The sequence below is a fragment of the Cicer arietinum genome, chromosome 4, assembly GCF_000331145.2.
Source record: "Cicer arietinum cultivar CDC Frontier isolate Library 1 chromosome 4, Cicar.CDCFrontier_v2.0, whole genome shotgun sequence".
NCBI lineage: Eukaryota > Viridiplantae > Streptophyta > Magnoliopsida > Fabales > Fabaceae > Cicer > Cicer arietinum.
The window spans coordinates 55,136,399-55,145,508 of record NC_021163.2 but is presented as its reverse complement, the minus strand read 5'-3'; the positions used below and the strand labels follow the sequence as shown (position 1 = coordinate 55,145,508).

Sequence of the window (9,110 nt, the reverse complement as noted above, 5' to 3'; positions counted from 1 at the left end):
AAAAAAAAAAAAAAAAAAAACCTAACAAAAATCATAACCTTCAAAGAGTACTTTTTCTCAATGACTTTGAGTTTTCTTCCATGTCTATTATACCCACCTTCTCCATTTACGATTATGAGATGAGATAGAAAGGGAAATAAAACAATAGAGGGTTAATTGAGATGAGATCTGAGAGTGAATGATGAGATCAAAATATTCTTATATCGGAAGACTAGGGTGTGAAAAGTGAAAGAAATGATGAATATGGTATTCTCATTGAGAGGTGAAGATGATATTCTCACTAAATTTGGCAGCTAGGGTTTGCTAGGTTGGATTGTATCAATGGTATTTATAGTGGAAACAAACATTTTGGGTTTGTATTTTGGTCTCATTTTTTGTAAAGGATTTGGGCCATATTATGTAGAGTAAGATGGTCAGTATTAATATGTCACTATAATAGTATACTTCTGGTTCAGGCGGATTTGGTTACCGATGATCCAGAATATTTCACCCGCACTCGTCTGCTTATAATCATTTGAACCTGTTGATTTTTCCTGCCAAACCCGTTGACCCAATTTAACCCACCCATTTGCACACAGGCAATGCAGGCCGACGGGTTTTAGGGCGGTTTGGATTTCTTGTCCACCCCTAGTCTTAGTAGTAGTGTTCTTGTGTTTCCAAAACCCAAGGGATTTACTAGCCTTTTTAACAACTAGATAAACATGATGTTGAATTTTAATCCAGAAACCCGTTTACAAGTCATAGGAGTTTAAAAGCACTAGTTCATTCATATCCTTCAAAAGCCTCCAAACAATGACTCCAAAGTAAGTAGGTCATGACCAAGGAACACAACAAATATTATTAGTAGAGAAATTCCACTTCAACCAAATATGCATACCCAAGCTAAAGAAACGACTTCACTAAGCCGGATTTATGATGATATTCCAAAATCCAAACACCAGTTCACTATCGTAAAGTATATGCATTATAGATTCAGGACAAGAATTGCAACAGGGGCATGTATTGTTCGACCTCATGTTGTGTAACATCCAGACATATTATTTTAATTATATATTTTACCTTATTATGAGTAGAGATAATTATTCTAGAAGTTGTTGGTGATAGTTACTATTGTATTGTGTGATTTTAATTTTTGATAATAATATTATTAATAATAATAAAAGCATGAATTGGGAAACGATAAAAACAAAATTTACATTAAACAGATGAGTGAATAATTAGGGTCTTAATGGCTTAGGTTGAAATATCATGTTCCCCGCTTTTACTTATAGAAAGGAAAAAAACAAAACTGATGTCTTCCATTCACAAACATTTCTGCGATATAGAAAGAAAAAAAAGGATTTAGGAGAGAAAAAGGAAGAAATTCAAGAACTAAAGGAGTTGGTGATTCATACATCAAGTAAGAATTCTTTATGATCATATTAACTTTATATAACCATTGTATTGGTAGTAGAACAAAACCCCTTATTGATATTTTGAAAAAATAAAATAAAATAGAATAAAGTTAATCGATGAATATGTCTCTGTAATTATATATTTATTTATTTTTATCTTAATCAACTATCAGAGATGTGGGTACTATATTTGTGTTATGATGTTTAGATAAAATAGTAAATGGGTTAGAAGGTAGGATCAATTGTTACACAAGAAAGGGAATGATACTATATTTGTGTTATGATGTTTAGATAAAGTAGTGAATGGGTTAGACAGATCAATTGTTACACAGTAAAGGGAAAGAAAGTTCTTAATATCATATATTATTAGGAACTCTACTATCTCATTATTATTGTAATAACGATCACAGTAGTAATAGATTTTGTACGTCAATCTATAAAAAAAATAAAACTAAAAAGTTTTGACACTAAGTGAGAAGTAAATTAATTTGTGAAGGTATATTTGGAGCAAAAACCGCTGCGTGAGAATTTTAATAACGACACTCATATCGGTAAGGGCATCACTCCATCCGCTTTCTTACTTGAATTCTATGTGATATAAATGTGTTGTGATGTTGTGTATTAGTTTTGTTTGTGTGTTATCTTCAAAATGAATATTAATAATGGTTGTGCTTGACATGTTCAAATTGTGAAAAATGAAATTTATATGATATGTTGTTATGTTGATTGTGTTTGACATGTTGTGGTTATTCTAGGTCATTACTTTGTATCTAAACTAGGTTGGTTTAGGACAAGGTTGAATGATTTTGGACGCTCTGGTTGAGTGATCTATAATGTTACTAACAAAAGTGTCTACATTCATGCATTCGTAGTTGTGTGGTGCGTCCATAATTGGTTGGAGCCCAAAGTTGTGTGGTGCGTACATAACTGGTTGGAGCCCACAGATCCTTGCGGGGATTTTGAGTTAGTGGTGTTGCTTGGAAAGACCCACGAATCCCTTGTGGGGGAGGTGATATTCCAGAATCATGCTTTGATATATAATCTAACAAATCGGTTGTTCATTTTGGTTGATTTGTATATTTGGTGCGTTGTGATTTTTAATTGTTAAATGAAGTATATGATTTATTTAGATTTTTGCTATAACAACTATATATACATGCATATTTGTTATGTGTTTGTTATTTGAAGATGACCCTTACATTTGACAGGACGTCACATATAGTGTTACTTGAGTGAATAATGTCACGGTCAACCTAATAGAAGAAATACGAGGAAGTATAATAGCATGCAGTTGGAGGCTCTAATATACTTTAGTGTCGGTGTTAGACTTGTTGGGTGAGTTTTCCACAAGTCCAAAGTTTATGACCAACTAGAATTTATGTTTGGGTGGTAAAACGTCAAAAGTTTTGACTCTAGGAGTTTCTTTTGTTTAACGTATTAAATTTACTTTTAGTAATTGCAAATACTTTGATTCATTTTTTTTTGAAAATATAACTAAAAATGTTATTAATTGATTTTAAGGTAAATGAGTATTTAAGATAATCATAAATAAATAAATAAAAATGATTTTGTATTTTTACGTTTAGAAATTCGTTAGTTAATGTCTCGAAAAAGTGGGATGTTATATGTTGCGTCTCTTTCACTCCATATTAGTCAAGATTTTTCCATGAGCTAATTTTCAAATGAAAGACTTGATGTTATTAGGACCAGGCCACTCATTATCATGTTCGTTCTCATTATCCTCCACCTGGTTAGCTAAGATGTCATATGACTACTTAAGAGAGAGTTGGCTGTCAGGAGCAGGAATCCAATTCGGAAGTCTACTTCTGCAATCAGGATGAAGGATCTAGTAGCTTCAATTATGGTACAAATATCATTTGGAAGGAGGCGCTCAAGCACATCCATTCGCCAATTGTTGTTATTTGCGTTGAACAATATTGGGTACTCTTTTTGACCAATATGGATTTGACCATGCCACTGATCTTGGATGGGGCGACAATCAACGATCCAGTTATTCTTCCAAAACCTAGTATCTTGACCATTACGCACATTCCAATATATGCTACATTCCACCTCTAATCAGACTTATGAGATAGCTCATCAAATGTGAGATGTGTTATTGCGATGAGTTATTGCAATGAGTTATCTTAGGCATGACTTGAACACCGCAACCATATTTGGCTCTCATGTTTTTGAATCCAAGTACACCTTCCTTATTTGGAGAGCACACCTTGTCCGATAATATCATATGACATTTGTGTTGTTCCTCGGTGCTTCCCCAAATAAAATAAACTTTGATCATACTATTTCAATTTCAATTTATGCATACATTTTTATTTACAAAAAATATATGCATAAATTTTGTTCCGATAAATGAAAAAGGTCTTGTGTTCTTTAGAAATTGATGCTAAAGTTAATTTATAAAAAAAAAAAAAAAAAACACACTTTTCAATCTACTAATGAGCCTTTAACTAAGGAAAAAATCGTGAGGATATATACCATATACACAAGACCTAAAGTGAATAGTACCTCAAAAATATGACTTGAAGTCAGAACATTAATGTACGCAGTTGAGGTCTAAGCTACATGCTATTTAGCCTCTTAACCTCAACTACATGGCTACTACTCTAGAACATCAAAAAGTTTCATATTACTTGAGAATTGAGATTAATGATTGTTTATAAACAACACTTACATTTCTCAACTCACGGATGTATATTTTACTAAAGATAAAATCGTAAAATTTTGCGTAAAAAATTCAAAGTAGACAATAATTCAATAATGTGACTTGAGTTCAGAACAAATTTATCATCACTTAATTTTCGCATTATTCATAACACTAATTTTATGGATTCTCTTAATCAATTAAATAAAATATAAATAATCAAATCAACTATTTTATTAACCCGTTGAGAGGTCTAGGCCTGGACAAAAAATCCAAACCGGCCCAAAACTGCCCAATCCGCATGGCCCGCGTGCAAATGGGCGGGTGAAATGGGGTCAACGGGTTTGACGGAAAAAGTCAACATATTCAAACGGATATGGGCGGGCTGGTGCGAGTGAAATATTTTGGGCCGTCGGTAACCGAACCCGCCCGAAACAAAAATGTAATGCTCCCGTTTGGCCTAAATCCATTACAAATGGGAGGAGATTGACCCAAAATATTTGTTTTCACTATAAATAGCATTGATACAATCAACCCTAACAAACCTTAGCTGTTGAATCCAGAGTTACCATCTCACCCTCTCCGTGAGAACACCATCTTCATCCTTTCTTCTTCCTCTCGAACCTTAGGCTTCATTTTTTCTTCTTCCTCTCAAATCTTAGGCTGCCTATATTTTGATCTCATCATCCATTCTCAGATCTCATCTCGATTAACCTTTTGTTGCTTTATTTCCCTCTCTATCTCATCTCACAGTCGTAAATGGAGAGGTTGAGAATAATAGACATGGAAGAAAACTCGAAGTCAATAATAAAAAGTATTCTTTAAAAGCTTATGATTTTTGTTAGTGTTTTTTATTTATTTATGTTCGGCATTTCTATTTCTTAACATATGATTTGACTAACATGTGTTTTCATCTTGTGAAGCCATGGATCGAACCATACTTTCTTTGTTGGAAGCTCAAAGTCACAGAATCTCACATAAAAAGAACAGGGTTAAGATTTTATATATTTTTTATTTCATTATATATATATATAATGAACCTAAAATAACAATATGTTTGTTTTTATTTGATTAAACTAAAATCTATATATTATGCTTTTGATCGTTACTTTTATGATTTTATATATGATTATAATATTTATTGTGATTTTTTATTCTACTTTCTATTTAGAATTATACTATAATGTTTCTATTCATTTTAATAGTTTGCATGTTAATGATTATCTTATTTTTATTATTTCTTAAATTTGTTTACATATCATAATTGTTTTATTGTTTTCTATGTGCAGATGCAACAACCTTAATCTTCATGTTGAATACAACTATTAAAGATTTATTGAGCACCAATGTTCATAGTGTGTTCATAGTCTTATTGTTTTATGTTTATGTTTATTATAAAAAAGCTAATTAGTCTTTAAAAAAAATATATAATAAAAACATGGCAAGGATATGAAAATTTATTGCATACTAAAGCCTAATAAAATTAACATGATGGCCAAATAAATAAGATCTAATTAAGTAAAAAAAAGTTCAATTGAGTCAAAAAAAATTAAAGATGACCTAATTAACTCGATTGAACCGAACCGGCAACTCCTTAAATCGAGAATCGACTAAACCGAACTTTGACATAGGCAGAAGTAGATATTTAAATGGCACCCACGGATTGGGCCAGTTGGTGATTTTTTATCCGAACTCGTCCAACCCGACCGTTGTCCATCCCTAGAGGGGTCTTTATCCATCCCTATTAAATATATATATATATATATATATATATATATATATATTCTAACTATCAATTCATTAGTAAGAGGACAGAAGTCTCACACCCTTTCTGCTACAAACACAATAAATCCTTTGAGGTACACATTCTCATAATGACTAATCTAATATGTCATATATTGTGTAAATGATATTTTGGTTAATTTATCAATATTTCTTTACATTATTATTGTTTTTTTTATTTATTTTGGTTTTGTGTATCATGAAAGACTAACAAGAAAATTAAAATAATAATGAAATGTTGATAAAAACAAGGAATGAATGACCTCTGATGAACACCAAGATTTTTATGAGACTTTTACTATGGTCACGTCAAGTGACCAATTGAGTGAATCAGAGAGACAAACATAGCACATCAATGTACTCAATAGACACTTACTAACAATTATTTTAGGAAGAGCTTCTTGAAACTTTATAGGTGCAAAACAATTTAATATTTAATAATTGAACAAAACAGAACAATTTTTTTTACATTATAAAGTGATCAAACAATTAGCTATTCTTACATGCAAAAGGAGATAAAAAGAAATGGCTGAAATTTTCAAGTTTTATAATTCTATGATCCTCCTTTTTCCACTGCTTCTTGTTGTAATTGATGCTTTTAGTAAGTTTGTTTTCCCATTCTTCTGAAATTTATTTTTTACCTAAGACTTTTATCTTTCACCCTCTTAATTTCCTTAACATTTTCTTTTGGTATTTAATTTCCTTAACATTTATTCTTGTCTAACATAACAGAAATGCCTTTATGTCATAATGACTTTCATTGTCCAAGTTATTTGTGTATGCCTCCTGAAGTTGCAAGGTGCAGTAGCGACTTAACTTGTCATTGCGTGTGTAAGTGTGTAACAATTTAAGTTTAAGCGTAATTATTTATTTATTTTTATAAAGAAAAAGTAAATCTTTATTTTTTTTTATAAAGTAAAAGTAAATATTAATTATTTTTCGAAAAATATAACTTTAATCCTTTAAGTTTAGTTCAATTTTTTGTTAGATCCTTTAAGTTTATTTTTTCTTGATTAAATATTTTAAGTTACATTTATTTGTATTATTAGTCTTTAAAATATATTAACTTATGTATACAGTTATTTAAGTTTCAATTTTTTTTTGAATTACTATCATTAAATGTTAAGATTTAATTGAAACATTACAACAAATTAACTATTTAAATTACTTTGCATGTGAAGGAAGTTATAAAATACATTGATTATTTGGATAGAAATTTAGTACGCGGAGAACATCAAAAAATATATATCATTTATAAAATCTTATGAAGATATTCTGAATAATTAGTATGAAGGACATATTATGTAGTATTTAGTAGAGTTAATTTCAAATAATTAAAAAAATTCAATTGAATTAATTGTTGTCAAAATTGAGATAAATGACTAATTGTGCAAATATAATTATGTAATTTAAATGACTAAATCGAAATAAAATAAATTTAATTGATCTATGTATAAACTAAGTTAAACTTAAAGGACTATATATATGTATTTTTAATTATTATTATTTTTTTTACAAAATCTTTATTATTTCTAAGCCTATAATTTTATATGCATGTCATAATGTTAGTACGCATGTGACTTATTTAATACTTCAATTTATATTTCCCTAATTACATTTCAATTTTTTCTTTTTACAATTAGAAGGATGTTATGGTGAATTGTAAAGAGAGTCTTCAATCTTATGTGTAACAAGCAGATCAATATGAACTTAACACTTTGTGATCATTTGGGTATTTTGTATTATTGGAGGTACTCGTTGTTCTATGTTTAATGGTCCTATTAGTTAATTTGAAGTTTAATGGTCCTATTAGATAATGATTACTTAACTTGATTTGATTTTCAAAAAATTAATATGATAATTAGAGCATGGTTCAAATCGTGAAGATCAAAATTATGAACTTTTTTATCTTAAAAAATTGGTGGTTAACATAGTCTAACAATGATTCTCATGTACATTTGCACATTATTCTTTTTCAAATAATAGCCGGTATTGAAAAGAATTTAATTTTCAGGCATATAAAAAGTATTACACATTTAATAAATTATATGGATAACTTTATAAGTAGATATAATAAAAATTAAAGATTTAACAATTATAATTATTAATATTATAAATATATTATCTTCTCATCCCACTCCAGTTTGATAACAGTAAAATATTGCATAGATTTTTATGTAACTGAATATAACACTACAATTAATTGTTCATTATTTGGTAAAAAAAATTGATTAATTACCTATTATAAGCTTGAACCAAAATTGGAATTATAATGGCCTAATTTTTTGCACATGTTGGAAAGAAAAAAAAAAAAAGTGTTCCATTAGAGTTGAACATGCCACAAATACAACAAATCACTTTTTTTTTTAAACTTGCAATCGTTGAATTCTGAATCAATCGTTATTGGACTCCCAAAATTTCTTCTCACCTTGGTTCGAAAATTCTGTGTGTGAGATATTGGCGTGCTGAGATACCAAATCAATCAAACAACATAAGACATGTAGATGGACCTGGTTATATAATTAGTAACCAAAATTGTTTATTCACTTGAAAAAATATAGAGAATAATATTTACAATTATTATTTTTAGTGTTGAAATAATTATGAATGAAATGGAGATTGGATATATATTTGTTCAAAAAGGTCGAATTCGAGAAAAGACACTATGATAAAAACTCGTTGAATGAACATAATTTAATATTAAGTTTGCTAAGAAACATTTTAAGATTGATTATTTTTTATATATTGTAGATAAGTAATTGACTCACTTGATAGAATATAACATTTTGAGGGGATTTTTTACCTATATATCTTACTTTTGAAAAAATTTAACCAAAATACCTCACTTTCAAAAATTGTTACCAAAATACCCTATTTTTTACGGCAAGAAGGAAAACTCTCCCTGGAGAGCGATACACCATAGGAGCAAAAAAAAATTCCCCTAGAAGGAGGTCGCTGGTCAGGGATGCGACCTCCCAAAGGATTTTAAAAAAAAATTTTAATTCGTTTTTTGGTTTTAATTAATTGTTAATATTTTAATAAATATTTAAATTAATAAATAATTATATTAAATAATAAATTTATAATTAATAATAATACTACATAAATAAATAATTATTATTATTAATTATTATTAAAAATTGTTATAATTAAAAATTGTTATAATTAAAAATTATTAAAATTATTAATTATTATTATAGTTATTATTAATCTTATTATTATTAAAAATTGTTATAATTAAAAATTATTAAAATTAAATTAAAAATAAT

General features: G+C 28.8%; 1 long non-coding RNA gene across 2 annotated transcripts; it reads left to right on the top strand.

Annotated features, from left to right (window-relative positions):
* The first annotated feature begins 6,293 nt into the window (after positions 1-6,293).
* On the top strand, positions 6,294-7,636 carry LOC113786217 (uncharacterized). 2 transcript variants are annotated; one of them, XR_012162872.1, is made up of 3 exons: positions 6,294-6,442; positions 6,574-6,672; positions 7,488-7,636. It is a non-coding gene; the product is annotated as an uncharacterized lncRNA (long non-coding RNA). The 2 variants fall into 2 exon arrangements; XR_003472388.2 differs by having other exon boundaries at positions 7,485-7,636.
* The last annotated feature ends 1,474 nt before the right edge of the window (positions 7,637-9,110 follow it).